The sequence below is a fragment of the Emydura macquarii genome, unplaced genomic scaffold (assembly GCF_026122565.2).
Source record: "Emydura macquarii macquarii isolate MOO-44397 ecotype Brisbane River unplaced genomic scaffold, CSIRO-AGI_Emac_v2 contig_2437, whole genome shotgun sequence".
Lineage (NCBI taxonomy): Eukaryota > Metazoa > Chordata > Testudines > Chelidae > Emydura > Emydura macquarii.
Genome location: NW_027132574.1, coordinates 1,878,305 through 1,900,939, shown reverse-complemented (window position 1 = coordinate 1,900,939; position 22,635 = coordinate 1,878,305). Strand labels below are relative to the sequence as shown.

Genomic DNA, 22,635 nt, shown 5'->3' with positions numbered 1-22,635 from the left:
TACTGATGCAATGGAATAGTAGGAATATAATGAAGGTCTTGATGTATTGCATTATGGCATCAAAAATTACATAATCCACCATCAGAAATAGACAGAAAATTCATCTGAGTTACACATCTAGCTAGCTTTGGTGGAAATCCTGTACATCATTGGTAAAAGGCACACAGTAGTTTTGGAAGAATAATAAGTGAGTGGCTTTGTCCTGACATACTTACTAGCTGCAGACTGACAAGGTCACAAATGTCCATCCAATTAAAATGGAAATATTAGATGTCTACCCTTCCTATTCCTGGACTTTAAGGTCTTTAAAGTCTTTTCTTTTTGACTCTTTAGTCCATCGCCTCAGGATTGCATAAGAAGCAAAAAAGGATACTTAGCAATTTCATAACATTTGTAATCTTTAAAAATACTTTGCAAACATTAATTTATTCTTATAACATCCTATAGTAGGTATTATATTACCTGCATTTTATGGAAGGGTATATAGAGGTCAAGTGACTTGTTCAATGTCACAGCAAAATCCAGTGGCAGAGGCAGAATTTGAATATAGCATTCTCAAAAAATATAAATGTCATTTAGATCCTGACCCAATGTCCATTAAAGTCAATGGAAAGACTTCCATTAAGTTACAATGGACATTGGATCAGGTCCTTGTTCCTGACATAACGATGAGTATAAAATCTGAAATCTAAACCACCAATGCCTCATCTGGGGTAATTTATATGTAAATGTTACCTCAAATTAGGCTCAAGTGTTAGGTTTGTGAAAATTTCAAGACAGTGATACAAAGTTATCTGAATCTGATATCAAATTTGAATATAATATGGGAAGTAGCAACAAACAATCTTCAACCTGAACTTGGCTGTTACCAGTATTGCTCCCACTGAACCTTCTATCCCTACCCCTAGTTTTCTCTACTTCAGAGAGACACTCATGCATTTTATATTCCTGGGCTAGAACTAATAGGACCCATTTGATGTGGCTGCCAGCTCTGAATCTCTGTGCAGTATCCTGTGACTTGACATCTGGGTAAATCATTTGACGAGCTCAGCATCTTTATATAGTCTCCTACAAGCTGACACTATTCCACTAATATACTTCAACTGGCAACATTATTACTGAAGGCTTTTCAGCCCCAGTAATCAGTTTCAATCAGCAAAGTCTTTTCCTCAAGGATTAGAATTTATAGCAAGAAAATAAAAGAACTATGTCATATACAGAAAATTCAAGCAAGTGTTCCATACACTTATATGACTAGTGTATGTGGAGTGCTACCTTCCCAAAGATATTTTACCCCTGCTGTCTCCCAGCCACTCTCGAAATTCTTTCAGTGAGCACTTGTGCAAAGTGAAGGGAACAACTCCTGTTTCTTGGGGATCAGATATTTCTCCTGCATCCAATGTTTCCTGGGATCTCTCAATTCAAAGCTTGGGATAACTGTGCTTTTTGTGAGGCAGTGTCAGGAACAAAGCAAAGGGGAACAGAGCACATCCATCTGGTTAAAGATTGGCACAAACCCAAAGTGCTTTCACCCAAAATTACTATTTTATTAGATCACAAGCACTCACAGATATGCTAAAGATTAGAGTGCCCCCAAACAATAGTTACCCATTGTCTGGAGGAGTCTCAAGAGGTCAAAGGACAAGCTCAAGTGGCTAGCTATCTGCCTATTGCTGGGTATTTCAGGTCAAATACAAATTCCTCGGACCAATTTACCTCTTTTATGATAGCAACTGTTACAATTACATCAACAACATGTCAATCAAAGAAAAACCATTAAGCTAGCACTTTTAAGCCATTATTCCTGCCGCTGGATTTCTTCATAAAAAATAGCTGGACTTCTTGTTTTTTCCAAAGACGTAATGTCAGCAGTTTCAGAAAATGCTTTAACAAGGAAGGCAGCAGGCTCATGCTTACTTCTCATGCACTCCTCCTTCCCTCCCGGAATGCTTAGTTATGCTTAGGCGGCTACAAAGACCTACTAGTTTAGCTGCTTTGGGCAATAAGTCAGATAACTGGTATTCCTGTTACTGGCAGTGGCCTGGGCATTTTGCTACACTGCCAATGTCTCCCCTAACACCAGTACAGGGCTGCATGTAAGAATAATATAAACCTGAAGCATATTCTAAATATGTAAATATTTTGTGGGAATTTATCTCAAATTAGAGACCATTTCTCTTACTCAAAAAGTAAGGAAATCTGTAAAAGGCTATACTCATGACAAAAGTACCATACCACAATATATTTCATTATCTGGACTTCAAAGAGGTCACACTATCTCTCCAATGAGTCTTCAGTTTGTGATTGTGTTACTAGATAATGGACTGTCAATAATTTGAGAGACTAGGAGGATTAGTGGATTAATGCACCAGTTTTTGGATTCTGAAGAATTAGGTTAAGAGATCTGCTTTAGGTCAAAAGAGAAATGAGTTTGATAATCTCTGCTTAGTCCCTCAGAAACATTTGTCTAAATTACAAAACCACCTTGAAGCATTTCCTGCTATTGGAATTCTTTACTTATAAAGGTCAGCACCGGTGTTATGTGCAAACAAAATCACCCTGCAAGGTTATGTTTTTCTGATTGAATCTGAGCTGCAGTGCCAAAACTGACTAAAACATTTGGATTATACCCAGGTGCATTATACTGCTTTGTGTATATAACAAACACTTCCGTTTGAATATTGATAGTCTATCATTTTTCTTTTGTAAAACACATGCATTCTTTGTACTTGTTGTTTTTAGGAACAAATAATAGTGATGAAACCAGGAATATTGACCACATTTCAAACTGGATTTAATCAAGCTTTAGAAAAAGATTTTTTTTGGCAGAAAAATCAAGATGACTATCTCCTTTACACATTTAAAAAAAAAAAAAGAAAAGGAGAAAGACATCTAGTTGTCACTATGAGTATGATTATTTGTCCATAGAATATCATGAACAAAAGGGGCTTGAATTACCTCTAGCTTAATCTGGAGTAAATCATAAAATCATAGAAATGTAGGCCTGGAAGAGACCTTGATAAGTCATCAAGTTCATCCCCCTGTGCAGCACCAAATATTCCTAGACCATCCCTGATAGGTATTTGTCCAACTTGTTCTTTAAAACGTCCAATGAAGAGGATTCAAGGACGTCTGAAGCCTGTTTCAGATCTTAACAGCCCTTATAGTTAGGAAGCTTTTCCTAATATCTAAACTAAATCTTCCTTGCTGCAGATTAAGACCATTATTTCTTGTCCTACCTTTAGTGGACATGGAGAACAATTGATTACTATCTTCTTTTTATCAGCCCTTAAGATATTTGAAGACTGTTATCCAGTCTCCCTTCATTCTTTTCTCAAGACTAAATGTGCCTAGTTTTTTAAATCTTTCCTCATAGTTCCAGTTTTCTAAGCCTTTTATCATTTTTGTTGCTCTCCTTTAGATTGTCTCCAGGGACTGTTTGTTTACATCTTTCATGAAGTGTGGCACACAGAACTGGATACAGTAATCCAACTGAGCCCTTCCCAGTGCTGAGTAAAGAAGGATATTTATCTCCTGTGTCTTACATAAAGCACTCCTGTTAATATACCCCAGAATGATATTAGCCTTTTCTGCAACTGCATCACTTTGTGATTCTGTATAACTCCCAGATTCTTTTCAGCAGTACTTCCACCAAGCTGGTTCATCCCCATTTTGTAGTTGTGCATTTTATTTTTCCTTTCTAATTGTAGTACATGGCACTTGTCTTTACTGAATTTCATCTTCTTAATTTCATACCAATTCTCCAATTTGTCAAGGTCAATTTGAATTCTAATCTTGTTCTCCAAAGTGCTTGCAACACCTCCCATCTTGATGTCATCCAAAAATTTTGTAAGCAAACTCTCCACTCCATTATCTAAATCACCAATGAAAATATTGAACAATACCAGACTCAGCACTGACCTGTGGGACCTCACTAGATATGCCCTCCAGGTCTGATGGAAATAATTGATAATTGCTCTTTGAGTACCTACCATCTTTCAACTAGAAGTTTACCCTCTTTATAGTAATTTAATCTAGACCACTTTCCCTAGTTTCTTTATGGAAATGTGTGGGACTATGTCAAAAGCAATGCTAAAATCACCACATATCACATCTACTGCTTCCCTCCTATCCAATAGAAATAACTCCATTGTTAAACCAGTATAAGGCCTCAGGTCAGCAAAGCAAGTAGGCACATACTTAAGGCCTTATCTGCATGGGAAAGTTTTTTCAGTATAAGCTAAGGTGTGAATTTAAACCAGTATAGTTATAACGGTATAAATCCCCCTCAGATGGATACTCTTGTAAGATTAAACTAAATAAAAAAAGCCAGACTCCTTCCCACGTAAGGTAAACAAAACTGGAAAAAAAGGCACTCATATACAGGAATAAGAGTGGTAACATAGAGGGTTATTCTGGTGTAAATATTTCAGTTTATACTCAGACCTTATGAGTACCAAAACAAACATTTCTCTGTAGACAAGGTCTCAGTCTATCCAAATGTTTAACTTTAACCCTTGAAGCCAAGGAGACATAAGCTTGTGCCTAAAGTGAAGAATATAGTTAAGTACTTTTCTACTAGGGATGGACTGCTGATTCAAGGACTACATGAGAGGGGAAATCAAACCTGAAGTTTTAAAAATAATTTCAGCGACTCTTATGGTCACTTATTCAGACCTTATGCCTGACACAGGCCAAAGGATTTCACACAGAAATTCTTGCTTCAAGCCTATAACTTCTGGTCAAGCTTTTAGAAAGAATTAGAAAGTTACATTGCTAGAACTGTCAGCTTGGAATTAATGCAGCACAACATTAGTTTGGAAGAAGAGCACAATCTCCAAAAGTCAATAAGCAGATAAGGAGTTATCATCCCTAAGTAAGGATGATGTTTCTGAGCTGGAATAGTCTTTATTAATTGTCTCTGCAAACTTCAACTGGTCATCTTCACAAATATTTTTAGCACAGTGAAAACTATATTTGAATCTGACAATGAAATCCTCACTCTTTCATTCAGTTCTTGATATTTAGAAATGCAATAAAGTTCATTTTAGCTTCTGAAGATCATCTATCAATCAAGATTTAAATAGCGTGATATCATACTGTGAAGTAAAAACTTATTGTATTGATATGGAGCTTTAGTATACTCTGGAGTTATCTCAGATTCACAAAGCAATTAACCAATAATGTTAAAAAGTTATGGCTAATTTAACTAATGGTTAATGGAGCCTAGTAAAGCTGTCAGGGTTGATGAGCCCAGTGAGACTTTGAGCAAGAACACACATTAAAGTTAGGGTCCTTATCTCATTTTGGCAGTTTAATCAGTATCTTGAATTATAGACATTCTTTCTAATTATGTGAAAAGTATGCTTTTTTAAAAATCCCCTTTAAGATTTAAGTATGTGCAGTAACACATGGATTTTGTCTCTAAGAAAATTGTCTAGCTTGGACATTTATGCCTTCAGGCACTGCCAAAGAAAACACACAATTTAATATTACAACTACTGGGGCAAACATTTGCTAAATAGTTTTGTATTTTGTGGCTTTCAATATTCTAGAACTTCTATAACCATGATTGGTGTTGTTGAGTTGCATGAATATTTGTAGAAGGATTTTTTGAATTACTCGATGTATGCAATGAAAGTATCAATAATTCAAACAAAACTAAGCAAAAGGCCATTGTACAGAGGTAATTTGCACTCCAAGGTCTCATGAAGAGTTAAGAAAAAATGACTATTTCTCTTATTAACAGCAGTTTGGATGCCCCTAGTCTAAAGGGCAATGCACTATCCTGAATAGGCTTCATGTTTTATTCATTAACTGTTGTGAGCTTTTACAAGCTGCTATGCTTTTCCACAAAGCTCATATGACAGCAAAGATCCACTTCCTTTAGAGAACTCAGAACCCCACTGTGAGAAGTTCACTTGCTTCCAAGCCTATAGATGCAAAGAATGCATGACATTGGAGTTATACAAAAAAGATAAAATTCCTCAAAAAAAAAAAAAAAATCAGATGGGATGATCTTTAAATGAAAGATGTCCAATTAGTTAGAATACTTGATGGAAGTTATGAGACATTTCTGTTTCAGGGAGAAGAAGAAAGATAAAACTTTCATATGCACCCCTCAGTGCTGATATCAATATTTTGCTATTGGGATTTAGGATTATGCTACTGTGCATAGTTTATTACATTTAGGGATAAAAACTAAGTAATTCAGCATTAAATTGTGTACCTAATTGTGAGAAGAGCATTATTGGAAGAGCTGCAGTGGAAATTTATATGCTTTTGAAATCAAAATACAAAATTCTTAAATAATGTCATACTATTTTTCTTTCATTTGCATATTCTAGCATGCTTTAATAAACTGCGTGAAATCCTTTTGTCATTAAAGTCAGTGGGAGTTTTTCCATTGTTACAGAAAGGGAAAAGAGTATACAATGAACAGATGGTACTGAAAAAATTAATACAATAGAAAGTTATTATTATTAGATTCCACATGAAACCAAATTGTGTCTAATGAAAACTGCATGTAAGGCACTGGCCTCATTTCACATGCAAAAAGAAATAATCTCATTTTAATACAACAGAAATATTTTAACTAAGAAAACAGACCAGTGAGACTCTTAGCCAGATTTGATTGTAACAAAGAACAGCTAACAAATGAGGAAGCAGTGAAATACATCACACCAATAACAGCAAAGAACATGCCAACTTTGGAAGCATTTCTTGTTTTCTCCTAGAGAGATGTTACAATAGCACATGCTAAAGAATCTTAATATGCATTTTGCCACAGAAATAGCACTGAAAAGAGGCCTTAAGAGAAACTGTGATTATATGGGATATTCTAATCCAGCAATTAATAAAACTTTGGGTTTTTTTAACCTTTTATACTTTCTCCTGCCCCCTCCCTCCCACACCTGTTCAGAGTCTAATTTCAAATTACATCACATGGTCAGTGCATTTCACTGTTGAATTACACAGTCCAGTCATTGACTACCAAACACTTTTAGGAATTACTGACATAGTTTGCAATATCTGGTAATGCCCAAAGTGCTCATAAAATCATTTTTCAGTTCAACAGATGTCAAGTGTGCCAAAGATTACATGCATGCACATGCATAGGAAAATACCAATGGATGTATGAAAAAGGAAGAAATCATAGAATAAAAAGAGAATTCATAGTTCAATACCCAAGGAAGAAGCAATAAGAATTAAGGTGATCGGTTTAGATTGTAAAATCCTGGTGGCAGGTATTGTGTCTCTTGAACCCTAGTCAAAATGGGATCCTAAATATATCCAACCTACAATATTGCTTCTGCTCATGAATATGTATAGATGACTGATGTCAGAGAATTAAACTTGAATACCAAAATTCAGCTGAATATCAGACATTTCCTGAATATGGTTTCCTCTGAGCAAAACATCTTATCAGCTCAAAATCAAGTAAGGAATTGAACTATTCCAATCAAGAACACTAGAACAGATTACCAATATGACTCCACACAGAAAAAAATCATTATATTATGTTAGAGAACCAGATGTTATAAGGAGATAAGCAAACAAGGGGGACTTATATGGCAAACATGAAAACAAATATCTCTGCAGAAACTGAAATAAAAATTCAGTGTGTGCCCTTAACTTTTCAGTTGCCTTACACAGCTTAGGAATTACCTCATTATTTGCAGTATTCCCTGAACTAGGTGGATATACTGCTGATGGTTAAGAAGCATTACCCAAATATCTATGGCAAAATTGGAAAGTTTTTAACAGCTATTATTGCACAGCATTAAATAATATGAGTTCATAGAAATATAGGACTGGAAAGGACCTTGAGAGGTCTTCTAGTTCACTCCCATGCACTCAAGGCAGGACCAAGCATTAACTAGACCATTCCTGACAGGTGATTGTCTAATCTGCTCTTAAAAACCTCCAGTGATGCAGATTCCATAAGCTCCCTAGGTAATTTATTCCAGTGCTTAACTTGCCTGGCAGTTAGGAGGTTTTTACTGATGTTCAACCTAAACCGTCCTTGCTGCAATTTAAAGCCATTGCTTCTTGTCTATCCTCAGAGGTTAACAAGAACAATTTTTCTCCCTCCTCCTTGTAACAACCTTTCATGTACTTGAAAATGGTTATCATGTCCACCCTCACTCTTCCTTTCCTCAGAGGTTATTTTTTCTAGCTCTTTAATCATCTTTGTTGCTCTCCTCTGGACTCTCTTCAATTTTTCCACATCTTTACTGAAATGTGGCACCCAGAATTGGCTACAATACTCCAGTGGATGCCTAATCAGTGTGGAATAGAGTGGAAGAATTACTTCTTGTGTCTTGCTCATAACAGTCCTGCTAATACCTCCCAGAATGATGTTTACTATTTTTGCAACTGTGTGGCACTGTTGACTCATATTAGGTTTGTGATTCACTCAGATCCCTTTCTGCAGTATTCCTTCCTAGGCAGTCATTTCCCATTTTGTATGTGTGCAAATGACTGTTCCTTCCTAAGTGGAGTACTTTGCATTTGTCTATATTGTATTTCATCCTATTTGCTTCAGATCATTTCTCCAGTTTGTCCAGATCATTTTGAATTTTAATCCTTCCTCCAAAGTCCTTGCAACCCCTCCCATCTTGGTATCATCCACAAACTTTGTAAGTGTACTCTCTGTGCCATTATCTAAATAATTGATGAAGATATTGAACAGAACCAGACTTAGAACTGATCGCCGTGGGATCCTACTTGATATACCCTTCCAGTTTAGCTGAGAACCACTGATAACTACTCTCTGGGAATGGTTTTCCAATCAGTTATGCACCCACCTTATAGTAGCTCCATCTAAGTTATATTGCCCTAGTTTATGAGAACGTCACCCAACACAGTATCAAACGCCCTGCTAAAGTCAAGATATCTGACATCTACTGCTTCCCTCCTATCCACTAGGCTTGTTACTCACTCAAAGAAAGCTATTAGGTTGGTTTGACATGATTTGTTTCTGACAAATCTATGCAGACTATTATTTATCACCTTATTATCTTCTAGGTGTTTGCAAATTGATTACTTGATTATTTGATCCATTATCTTTTGGGGTACTGAAGTTAAGATGACTGGTCTTTAATTCCCCGGGTTATCCTTTTCCCCCTTTTTATAGATTGGCACTATATTTGCCCTTTTCTAGTGCTCTGGAATCTTTCCCATCTTCCATGACTTTTTAAGATAATTGCTAAAGGATCATCAGATATGTCCTCAGACAGTTCCTTGAGTATTCTAGGATGTATTTCATCAGGCCCTGGTGACATGAAGACATCTGACTTGTCTAAGTAATTTTAAACTTGTTCTTTCCCTATTTTAGCCTGAGATCCTACCTCATTTTCACTGGTGTTCGCTATGATAGATGTCCAATCGCTACAAAACTTTTTGATGAAAACTGAAACAAAAAAGTAATTTGGCACTTCTGCAATTTCCATATTTTTTTGTTATTGTTTTACCCCCCTCACTGAGTAACAGGCCTACTCTGTCCTTGGTCTTCCTTTTGCTTCTAATGAATTTGTATAATGTTTCCTTGTTACCATTTATGTCTCTAGCTAGTTTAAACTCATTTGTGCCCTGGCCTTTTTAATTTTATCCCTACATGTGTGTGTTGTTTGTTTATGTTTATCCTTTGTAATTTGAGCTAGTCTCCACTTTTTGTAGGACTCTTTTTTGAGTTTCAGATTATTGAAGATCTCCTGGATAAGCAGGGTGGCTTCTTACCATGCTTCCTATCTTTCCTACACAGTGAGATAGTTTTCTCTTGTGCCCTTAATAATGTCTCCTTGAAAATTGCCAACTCTCTTGAACTGCTTTAACCCTTAGACTTTCTTCCTGAGTTTGCTCAAGTCTGTCTGCTTGAAATCCATTATCTTTATTGTATTATTTTTATTTCTACCATTCCTTAGAACCATGAATTTCATGATCACTTTCATCCAAGCTGCCTTCCACTTTCAAATTCTCAACCAGCTCCTCCCTATTTGTTAAAATCAAACAGCCTCTTTCCAGTAACTTTCTTCACCTTCTGAAATAAAAAATTGTCTCCAATATATTCCAAGAATTTGTTGAATAAACTGTGCCCTGCTGTGTTATTTTTCCAACAGATGTCTGTGTAGTGGAAGTCCTCCATCACCACCAAGTCCTGTGCTTTTGATGATTTTGTTAGTTGTTTTAAAAAAAAAGCAGCAGACACCTCTTCTTCCTGGTTAGATGGTCTGTAGTCACAATCATATCACCCTTGTTTTTTAATCCCTATTATCCTTACACAGAGATGTTCAGATAGTCTGTCTTCTATTTCCATCTCAACTTTAGTCCAAGTGTATATATATCTTTGATATATAAGGCAACACTTTGTCCTTTTTTCCCCTGTCTGTCCTTTCTCAGCATGCTGTAATTTTCTATACCAATATTCCAGTCATGTGTATTATTTTACCAAGTCTCTGTTATGCCAACTATGTCATAGTTGTGTTTATTCACTAACATTTCTAGTTCTTTCTGCTTAGACGCCATACTTCTCACATTAGTATACAGACATCTATGATACCGATTTACTTTCCCCTTTATGTTCCCTCTAGTCTCTCTCTTATCTCTGCTATAATGGTCCATGCTCCCCCAGGTTCTTAACCTTGTCCCATGTCTCCATATTTTTGCCTTACCTGTGGGCTTTTGTCTCCTGCCCCCATCAAACCTAGTTTAAAACCTTCCTCACTAAGTTAGCCAGTCTATATCCAAAGATGCTCTTCCCCTTCTTCAAAAGGTGGACCCCATCTTAGTCCTTCTTCCCAGAACAGCATCCTGTGATAAAGGAAGAATAACATTAGAAATGCCAGCTATCTGTGATTCATAAATGCATATAAACTTACAGAAAATATTATATAGAAATATATCACCAACCTGTATAATATATATGCAAAATAACTGAGTCATTTAAATAATATGTTATGATCATCATACCTGAAAGTGATCCAGTATTGGGCATACATGTCTAAACAGTGACCCCACATACACTACAAACAAGTCTTCATCTATCCTTACCCAGACTCTCAGAGTCTATCAAAAAAGAACTGTGCTTGGAATATTGTTTGCTATTAATATAGAAAAATAACTTGTATTGTGCCAGTGATGGAAAGATTGAAATAAATAATTGTATTTTGGTGAACATACATTTCAAAGGCCCTGATCCTGCAAACAAATATACACATATGAAGTGGGTAATGATACTTCAATATCCTTTGTAAAGTGCTCTATGGATGAAAAATTATATATAAGAGTAAAGATGATGAAGATGATGATTTGAAGAAAAAAAATGTACTGAACCTGCTCCCAAAGGAGTTAAAGGCAAAATTTCCATTGATTTCAAAGAGAGAAAAATGAGGATAAAATGAGTAAAAAATAATTTACTAATGCCCATCTGGTGCACTATTTCAATGGTCTAGGCTCAATTTCTAGTGGACATGTATCTACATGCCAAAAATTCATTCTCACAAACTGCAACCATTAGCTAATCTTGGGGCAGTCTCAAGCTAGTCCTAGAAAAAGGTGGAGGCAAGTTTGTATCTTTGATGGATATATAAGATACTTCAGTTCTATAAGGTTTTATCTACCCAAATATCAACAGTAATGATATATACAATGAATGTATTACCCAGAAATGAGTACCCATCCTCTCTCATAGAAAGCAAATATGTAAAAAAAGAATATGCAGAGCTATTGAAAATACTGTTATGAAGAGTCTGTTGCAAAATTAGACTACAGATTTGGAATTTGGAATTTGTTTGCTAAATTTTGTTTTAACAGTTGAGTTGGCTATTAATCTGCTTTTTTTGCATACTATCATTTAACTAACCAGCCCCTTTACATATATACTACAGGTGCATACTCCAAAGGATTAATGTGAATGTGAGGATGTATGGGGAGATTTTGATATACCAGTAAAAGGGTCAGGGACCACTTGATAATATAATATTGATTATCATACTTGTTGCTGACAGCAACCAAAATCAGTAGGCCTTTCTACAGGCCTGTGCAGCCTTACCATGACTAAGCCTTTTTCTCAACTTTATGTTACTCTGCAGCCTCCCACCCTCCCTGATGAAGTCTCTGGTGAATATGCTGGGATATATGTTTCAGGAGAAAAGCAAGAAGCTTATCTTTGCATGCCTTCTGGGAGATGTTTGTCAGGGCCTCAAGACAAGTGGCTTCTACACAAATACATCTGACTAATAAGTGATCTGAAAAAACATCTTAATTAGCTTTTGAAACTTTGCCCAACAAGTTTTTTTCTTGGCATGTTGTTGTCTACTAATAAGGATGAATGGGGGGAAGAGGTTTGGACTCTTCAGGGATCTCTTCTTGGACACAGTTTTGGGGTCCCCCAATGGCACCTAGAAGACTGACCAATCTGAAAGCTGCTATTGTACTGCTCGAGAGCCACACCAAACTTCAGCAATTATTGAGCATTGGTGTGTTTTACTAACCTGTTGCAGACATGTGTAAGTGCTAAAGACTAAGTATAGCTTTTAAGTGAGAGCTCTCTTATATTATACTGTTTCAATCAGTGCTTCTATTGGCTTGATGGCTGTGTCTCCGTTTGATTTATTTCCGAACACCATCTCATATAGAGTAATCTTAACAAGAGCTTTAGGTTGATAGACCTTGGGTAACAAGGACTCATGAACAACTCTAAAGAGAACCAAACGGATTTCAATTTTTAAATCAGATGGTCCAGCTACTATACATCTGACAAAGAAAAGGCAAATATTTCTATTGTATATCAGATAATGTTCTAGTAATAAAATAAAACTAACTTAAATTGATATAAGATTAAGTGTCTGTGGTTCTGGAAAGGTCTGTGTGAGTTACTATGTAGGTTTGCCTACTTCTGCCATAATGGGCTTCTAATTGAACCAACAGCTTAGCTGCCTTCTGGTGGTTTAGAATAAAGATCAAATTATACAGTGCATAGTGTATTATTTTCCTCTCATTAGACAAGAAATGACCAAACACAGACAAGGCAAGCCCCTTTGTTTGTTGAAATCAGTCACTAATTCACATTAGTAGTTTGTGTAATGGAAACTGAATTAATAAATCACATATCTTTCCTCTCTAGAATTATTGCATATGTTCATACTGTTACTCTTGAATAACTTTCATATTTAAAACACCCACTGCAATCCTGCAGCTTGTTTAACTAAACATAATTTTAGGTCTGCTGGAAAACTCATTTGTAAATGGCCCTGTAATGAGACATTTGCATGCCAGCTTTTGGGATACTTTGCCTTGGGTATAATATTGAAATGGGTGATTGAGGATGAGGATTTGTATAGTCCCTAATCACCAATAATGTGCTGAGTAAAGATCTCTTTCTCTCCCTCGAGCTCTTTAGGCAACTGTCATCAAATTGACTAATTCTATTTATTTCACTCTAAGTTTTACAAGAACTACATTCAGGAACGCAGGACTCATATTCCTGCTTACCCATCCCACCAGTGGCAAGTAGGTTGTGTTCAAGTAGGCAAATGTGCTACTTACCTGCATGGTGGGAGAAGGAAGTTAATTTTAAATATGTTCATGTTTTCCTCAGACACAGACTGGCTGTGTTGATTAGAATTTGCTGCTTCACTGGTTCACTGTAGGATGCAGCCAAGATGTTATAGAAAAGTATTTTGAAATAAGAGCCATCCTGTTCACCTCCCCATCTTTGGGTAGCTTACTTGAGGCACAATTTTTTCACTGTGATATTGAGGTAAATCTTATTTCACAAGCAGTTCCATTGAAATCAATCGCTATTTACAAGACAGTTGTATAGTATTTTTCCTATAGACTCAATTATATTAGGCTGCTGTATGAGTGTAAGAGGGGAGGGGAAGTCACAAGAATTTTTTATACTCTCTGTAAACCCCAAGCTGTTTAGAAGCACAAAAGGAGCATAGTGTTTCCCTGAAGCGCACAATTTCTCCTAGTGCTACCCCTGCTTTTCAACTATCTCTGGAGCAGTGATGCACTGCACCATTGCCAATATAGTCCAGTGTCTATAATGCATGACAGACTTATTTGATTTCACTACTAAAATCTCATTTTTTTTGTCTAGTCATTCATTCTTTGGCTACGTGAAATTTAAGCTTTATAATTTTCTCCTGATATCAGTCTGGCCTTCATATGTTTGTATGGTTTGTTCAATGCCACTTCTTCAGACTTAGCTGAGTAAATTATTCAGTCTTTGTACAGTCATTTTATATAAAGTTATTAGCAGCAATGTCAATGTTTTAATGTTAATGTTACTGAAATTTACAGTCATTTGCAGCTCAAGAAAGCTATATCTCTTTACAGAGAGCTTCATTGAGCAGTTGCTTGTGACTTAAAAAGGCATAATACGATTAAACTTTCATTCATACTGGACATTTTCATTCATGTTGGACATGGGTTAGGCTTGCAAAGCCTGAGACAATCTTAATACACATTTGGCATACTGACTATCTGGATATAAGACCACACTGTACTAATAAATGCTTATATTTAATTTTGGTAGTTTCTTTTTTGGGTAAATCACAGTACTGTGTCTTGCTATTAATCTAGTTTTAGTTCAGCTTTTTTTAAAGTTTGGCCTTGTTTTGCATTTTTGCTTTGCTCCTACAATTTGGGCTACTGCAGGACATTGGGTTCTTGAGGAGTCATTAAAGGTGAAATTTTCTTAGGGATGTATATGAGGTGGGTACCTAACTCCCAGTAACTTGCTGTGAGTGTTGGCCACATCACTGCCCTTTGTGCCTTAGAAAATCTGCTCCTAAAGCATTAATATTTTTCCTTGTTCATTGATTGTCAGTAACTGCGCTGCTGAATTCACTATAATGCAACTGCCGGTAACATGGAGTGGTCTGCATTAGCTATTGGGCTACAGGTTGCTTGTTAGATGAGAACTGAGTCCTATTAAGGAACTGAACAGCTATGGGGTTACCAACCATGATGGTGCTTGACAATGATCACTTAGCTTACCGGGCAATGCTGCTGAGCAGTTGAAATGAACTTCAGTGTAGATGAAACAGAACATGAAGAGTGAAAGATGGTATTTCTGGAAATCATAGGGGAATGTATAATTCAAACTATCAAGGAATTGTGAAAATGGTAACATTTTATATTAAGGTTCCATTGATATGTAGTTTATGTAAGCCCTGTGGCCAGAAGCCTACGAGAGAAGGTAGGCCCCAATGAGCAGTGGAAAACCAGTAGCTGAACCCACCCACAGCCTCCAGAAGGAAACCAGCTGTGTGGACTATGAAGGGAGCAGAGGCATTTGCAGAATCAGTTTACACCAGCATAAAGACTCTAAGGCCACCCTGTCCTAGATGCTTAAAGTATTCTAGCTGGAAAGGTGGCAGAGCTTCTGAGTTGCCTAAGAAACAGGGCCCCTGGTTTTCTTGGGTCTCCTGGAACCACAAACAGAGTGGGGAAGTTGGAGACGCACAAACTGACGGTGGGGGTTTGGGAGGCAGAAACCCTAAGAGGCTGATGCAGATGATGTGTCAGGGCCAGCCCATGGGCAGCCCATGTGCACAAGTCCACTGCTAAATTGCAGTCAGGAGACAAGTAGTGGGTTCAGGAGTGAGTCAGCTCAGAAGCCAGGGTCAGGCACCAAATTGCAGGTGATAGGCAGATAGCAGTGTCAGAGTTAAGCTGGGTCAGAATATCAGGAACTCAGGGTCAGACACCAGGTAATAGATAGCAATCAGATAGCAAAGTCAAGGACAAACTGGGGTCAGAAGCCATCATCTAGGGTCTGGAGCAGAGGCAAGCAGTCTGCATTGCTGCTCAGGCAACTCCCTATAATGGGGTCCCGGTTTAAATACTAGCCTCAGTTTATCAGTGGGCTGTGCAGGATGCCACTCAGTTATACTGGACAGTACTAGTTAATGGGTGGTACTTCCTGCTGAGCCTGTCTTCACAGGGTCCTAGCCTAAGCTTCTAGTGGCAATGCAGAAGTGTCAATGGCTCAGAACCCCCCTAGTCCCAGTTTCTTACATAATCGTTATGCAGCAATTAAACACTTAAAGCAGACTTGGGTTCAGGCTGTAAAATTGCTGTGTAGATGTTTGGGTTTGGGCTGAAGCCTGAGCTCTGGGTTCCCTCTAAGTGAGAAGTCCCCAGCCCAAATAGCTATATTGCAATTTTACTGCTCTGCACACCCATGTCAGCTGACCCAGGCCAGTCAACCCAGGTGTTGAATTGCTGCATAAACATACCCTGGGTGTCCAGTTGTTTGGGACTGTGACTCATGCACCCTGAGATAGTAAGTGGTATACAGTGGCAAATTGCAAAGTTTGTTCAAGTTCACCCTGTCTTGTCCCTTTCCTTTCCCAGGTAAAGGGTTTTTTTGTTTAAACCTGTTTGCAGATGAGTACAGAATTGCTTATCAATGGTGCCCAGAATAGATATACTGTGGGTTCAAGAATCTCCTAAAAAGAAGGACCCGGCTCTTGATGCTGCTGATGCCATAGGCAGAAGCTATATAACAAGTTATTATAATTAATTTACCATTTAATAAAACATCTATTAATCATTAATTAACTCTTTATAGAGTCCACCAGATAAACAGGTTGCTTATAACTATTTATAAGACCTTCTCCTGATGTGCTTATAACTATCTATATATAACACAGTACTCATTTCTATTGCATGTTCATTACACTCATTAATAATTTATTAACCCCTTTATAAATAATCTATAAATTGAATCTGAATCTAAAATATAACTGATTTTGAAACATACAAACTTTAATAATTTTCACCATTGTAAAGATAGCAGTACTGAAGTCAATGCAAAGCTATGCAAGATTAACTATTGACCAAAATCTGTTTTACTTTGTCTAAACACATGCTTTTTATTTTTCAAATTCGAAAACACAAACTGGAAAACACTGTTCTGTCCAATTGACTGAATTTTCATTAATGTTGTACCTCTTTTTTGAAAAGAGATATTGAAATATGTAATAGAAAGGCTTCCATATTAATGCAGTCCTTTTTATTTTAAGATGCAGGCATGTGTGCATAAAATTGATTTTAAATCAAATACAATGAGAGACTAGATCTCCAGTAATATAACACTTTTTAATAGTCTCCAGAGGGAACAACATTAATATAGATAAATATAACTATTTTGTAAATAACATGTGCCTACTACCTACCGCATGAGATGATACTTCTATTATGTACTTTTTTAAAACATGAGACAAATACAATTTCCGGGAACATTGGGGCTTTGATGACGGATTAAGATTAAAATGGACATACCTGGTCAGACCAAAGGTCCATCTAGCCCAGTGTTCTGTTTCTGATAATGTCCAGTACCACATGTTTCAGAGGGAATAAACAGAACAGGGCAATTACCAAGTGACCCTCCTTTGTCGTCCTGTTCCAGCTTCTGGCAGTTTATGGACATCCTGGTTTATGGACATCCACATCATGTGGTTGTATTCCGGGCTATCTTGTCTAATAGTCATTTATGGACCTCTCCTCCATGAATTTATCTAATTATTTTTTGAACCCAGTTATAATTATAATTTTGGCCTTCAAAACATCCCACGGTAATGAGTTCCATAGGTCGACTGTGAATTATGTGAAGTACTTTCTTCTATTTGTTTTAAAACTGTTGTGTATTAACTTCATATGGTGACCCCTAGTTCTTGTGCTATATGAAGGAATGCAATATATTTCCCTATTCACTCTCTCCATACCATTTATGTTGTTATAGACTGCTATCTTATTCCCCTTCCCCCTTAGTCATCTCCTTTCTAAACTGAACAGTTCCAGTCTTTTAATTTCTCCTTGTATGGAAGCTGTTCCACACCCCAAATAATTTTAGTTGTGCTTCTCTGTACCTTTTCCAATTCCATCTTTTCTGAGATGAGATGAGGTGACCAGAACTGCACATAATATTCAAGGTGCGGTTGTACCATAGATTTATATAGTGGCATTATGATGTCTTTTGTTTTATTATGCATCACTTTTCTAATGGCGCCTAACATTCTGTTAGCTTTTTTTGACTGCTGCTGCATATTGAGTGGATATTTTCAGGGAACTCTCCACAATGAGTATAAGATGTCTTTCTTGAGAGGTGACAGCTAATTTAGATCCCATCATTTTGTATGTATGTATAGTCGAGATTATTTTTTTCCAGTGTGCATTATTTTGAATTTATCAGCATTGATTTCATCTGCCATTTTCTCACCCAGTTTTGTGAGATCCCTTTGTAACTCCTCACAGTCATTTTTGGATTTAATATCTTGAGTAATTAATCTTGAGTAATTCTGTATTGTGTGACAATTTTGCCATCTCACTGTTCACTTCTTTTTCCACATCATTTATGAATATGTTGAACAACTGAGGTCCCAGTACAAATTATTGAAGGACCCTGTCAAGCTGTCCTGCAGTGTTAAGAACCAGGACACAAACCCCAAATGGACTGTGAGTTCTGTACTTGGATTTCACCAACCAATTACTGTGTAAAATCCTCAGGCACTAGAACAGCCTTAACTTGGAGTCACAGACAGTCTCCCTGGGAATTTAATCTTTGTTGCCACCCAGGTGGGACCTACCTATGTGATAGATGAGCCTTTACACCAAAAATCACAGAATACTCAGGATATACCCAGTCCCAGAGGGTCAGTCACCGACCCCAGGTCAATTACACCTTAGATCTCACACCAAAGACAACACTTGTAGCCAATCCCATAATTATCTAAAGATTTATTATGTAGGAAAAGGAAATAAGAGAGTTATTTACAAGGTTAAAGCAGGTAAACATATACACAAATGAGTTACAATGTTAAGTTTCAAAAGAGAATAGAAGCTTCTGTAATAAGCAAGCTTTATATGTCCCTTATGGCTAACCAAAGATAAGCAGCTGAGAATCCCTTGTTTATGCTTAGAAAACTTTGTCCCCCCAGAATCCAAGCATCATAGAGATACAGTTCCTTCTTCTTAGGGTTTTTTTCCCCCCTCCCTGTGCTCTGAGCTCTGAATTCAGCTGATGAGAATAATTCACTTGCATGTTTCATTGTCCTGGGGGAGAAGAGCAGAGTAAAGTCTTTTTTTCCTCTTTAATCTTCCACAATAGCTCATCTGGTGTCAATGGGACTTCCCAATTAGCCAGTACTCCACAGCTTCTGTTGGAGCCCAGTACTTTATGATAGTTAATGTCTGTCTCCTCTATGTTGGTTTTCACAGTCACAAAGGCTTACAAGACAAATGGTCAAATATTACCTTACAGTACAGGATACAGATATAAGTGAGATTAATGCATGCAGCAACTCACGAACATTCAATAAAGTCTAAATACTAAACACATTCTTAAATTCTAATGCTTCTTTTAAAACGATACTAACACAGGTGAGCCAGACTGATTCCAATTATGTATTAGTCAGTATTTAATTGAGGCATGGAAACCTTGGCATGAGCTGGTACCTGTTCTGCCAGTATCACAGATCCCACTATTTGCCTCTCTCCATTGTGAAAACTGACCATTTATTCCTACCTTTTGTTTACTGTCTTTTAACCAGTTCGTGATTGATGAGACCATCTTCCTTCTTATCCCATGACTGCTTAGTGTGCTGAAGAACCTTTGGAATGGGACTTTGTCAAAGGCTTTCCGACAGTCCAAGTACACTGTATCCACCAGATCCGTATGCTTGTTGACTCCTTCAAAGGATTCTAATAGATTGGTGAGGCATGATTTCCCTTTACAAAAGCCATGTTGAGTCTTCTCCAACAAATCATGTTAATCTATATGTCTGATAATTCTGTTCTTTACTACTACTAATTTGCCTGGTACTAGGCTTACCAGCCTATAACTGCCAAGATTGCCTCTAGGGCCTTATTAAAAAATCGGTGTTACATTAGTTATCCTCCAGTCATCTCATACAGAAGCTAATTTAAGCAATAGGTAACATACCACAGTTAGTAGTTCTGCACTTTCATATCTGAGTTCAAACACTTGGGGGAATGCCATCTGGTCCTGGTGACTTTCTACTGTTTAATTTATCAATTTGTTCCCAAACTTCCCCTATTGATACCTCAATCTGGGACAGTTCCTCAGATTTATCCCCTACAAAGAATGGATCAGGGTGGGCATCTACCTTACATCCTCTGAAGTGAAGGGTGATGCAAAAAATTTATTGAGCTTCTCCACAATGGCCTGGTATTCCTTCACTGCTCCTTTTAGCACCTCAATCAAGTGGCCCCACTGACAGTTTGGCTCATCTACTTCTGATGTACTTTAAAAAAAAGTTGTTACTTTGTATGTCCTTAACTTTGTTCAAGCGTGGAATTTCTATTCATACGGATTCTGTGGTACAGTTTGATGGTAAGGTGAGACTTCTACTCAAGGATTCTTGGTACGCGAGTCTTAAATAATGACTGATGTCCCATGTTAAAGAGTTAAGTTAAAAGGCCCAATTGAACAGTGTAAACTTCAGAGGAGTACACAAAAAAGCCAGCAAAGATTGTATTTTCCTTTAGCTTCAATCTGGAACCAGGTTATTCTAAGGTCAGTCTCTTCCTTCAGGGGGAAGAGAGAAAAAATAGTTTAAGATTCTTTATACGATCTTCATCACCAGACTGAATGCTTTCATCTGAAAATTAAAAAAAAAAAGTTGGTATGTCCCTTTTTCTGGATAAGCAAGAGTATTTGGTACATCTGCTCAAGGGTGGAAATAACACACTCTGAGACCAAGAATGAACATTTTCATCTCGAAAGATGAATGTTTTGCAAAGCTATGTCTGTTTGAAAATAAAACTTTACAACAGTAATTTTTTGCAACCTTAATCACAAGGGTTACTCATCAATTGCAATGTTTCATTAATTTAATTAGAGAGCAGAGTGGCAACTATTAAAATTAACATTGCTTAAGATTTTCCATTCCATAGGTTTTTTTCCAATTGCTTATTACTCAGTTCCACTGCCTCTTTCACTACAGATCTTCTGTCCAGCTAGCACAAGGAGGTTGAAATTTCTCTCTGTGCAGACAGCCAGAAAAAGCAGTGTGCACCAATTAAATTTCACTTGAGCCAGTCCTTCATACAGGGATGAATTCCATCCAGAATAAGGCAGAGATTCTGCACAATCCTCCCCACACCCGAGAAAAAAGACAAAAAACACCTCAACCTCTTGTAGTGATCATCTAGTTAAAACTGTCATAATTCATATGATGTATGTGGTGTTCTTGTAGCTTTGTCAGTCCCGAAGAAGGGACTAGAGAGACAAGGTTGCGGTAATATCTTTTATTGGACCAACTTCTATTGATTCTTTTTTGCACTTTTGAACTACACAGAGCACCTCCTCAGGTCTGGGAAAGGTACCCATAGTATCACAGCTAAATACATGATCGAAAAGAGAGTTTAGCATAACAAGTTAGCACATAGTGTAAAGGACCATTCAAAGTGAAGTGGTCATAGGAGGGGCAGGCGGTTAGTGGGTTATAAATTGTTGTAGTAAGCCATAAATCCAGTATTTGCCATAAATTCCACACTGTGGAATCTACACTCACCCCTTCCCAGGGGGGAAAAACAGATTATCATGTGCCCCAGAGACCTGGGGAAGCACACCACAGTAGAAAATGGCTTCAGGGCTAGATACCAGCATACGAGTCTGCAGCTGTCCTCTTTCATAGTTTGCAGCCATTTAACAGTGTTATGGTCCATGACCAAGATGAAGGGCGATCCCAGGAGGTAGTATTGTAAGGACTCCACTGCCCACTTAACTGTGAGACATTTCTTTTCTATCACAGAAGAGTTCTTTTTCTCCATGGGGGAAGCTTCTACTGAGATATAGTATGGGGTATTCCCCATCCTCCACCACCTGAGATAGAATAACTCAACCTCCACTTAGAGGCATCAGTTTGTAATATGAATTCTTTTGTGAAATTTGGGCTCATCAGAAGATATGTTTAGCTGTGCCAAATGCATCAGTGCAAGAGGAGCCTTGTTCTTCAGGAGGCCCAGTGTGGGGTGGACTATTACAATGGAAGACCTTATGACTACGCACCTCTATGCTGCAAACCCCAGGAATGATGTTACCTGCCTTTTAGTGGTAGGGATTAGAAACTCTAGTTGGCCTTCCACTTTTCTGGCTAATGATTGTATTTGCCCATTCACCAGGGTATATCCTAAGTATTACAGTGGATAGCATCACAAAGAAATTTAATTAAAGTCCCTTTTATATGGTATTGTTTTTACTTCATTGCCAGTTGATGGGAGAAAATAAATGATGTGTAATTACAATTTTATTTAGGAATACTAATTTCAAAGTTATATAGTTTCTTACACTTCTCTTGTGTATTAAAATATAATTGACATTGATATTACAATATAAACTGAATTAATCAAATCAAGAAGTTAACAATACAATGTAAAATTGGATAACTGCAAGGAGAACAACGTAAGACCAGCAGTAGGTCAAGTTACTGCATAAGCATAATAAGTAATGAAATCACAAAGTTAACATAACACCAATGATCAAATGACTTAATATTTCTATTCTTTTGTAGTTTACTGAGCATCTTATACTTTCCTTTGTGGAAAGATTTAAATCTTTATATATCTATGATAAAATCTTATTATAACCTAGGT

At 37.2% G+C, this 22,635-nt stretch overlaps 1 long non-coding RNA gene across 5 annotated transcripts in view; it reads left to right on the top strand.

The window, feature by feature from the left end:
- Window positions 1–22,257, top strand: part of LOC137162623 (uncharacterized) — a 40,970-nt gene extending 18,713 nt beyond the window's left edge. For 3 of the 5 annotated variants that reach the window (XR_010922435.1, XR_010922433.1, XR_010922431.1), the window contains 3 exons: window positions 7,071–7,213; window positions 12,093–12,509; window positions 19,569–22,257. This is a non-coding gene — a long non-coding RNA (uncharacterized lncRNA). The remainder of the gene's footprint in view (window positions 1–7,070; window positions 7,214–12,092; window positions 12,510–19,568) is intronic. The other 2 variants (XR_010922432.1, XR_010922434.1) reach the window with 1 other exon arrangement.
- Window positions 22,258–22,635: the final 378 nt, after the last annotated feature.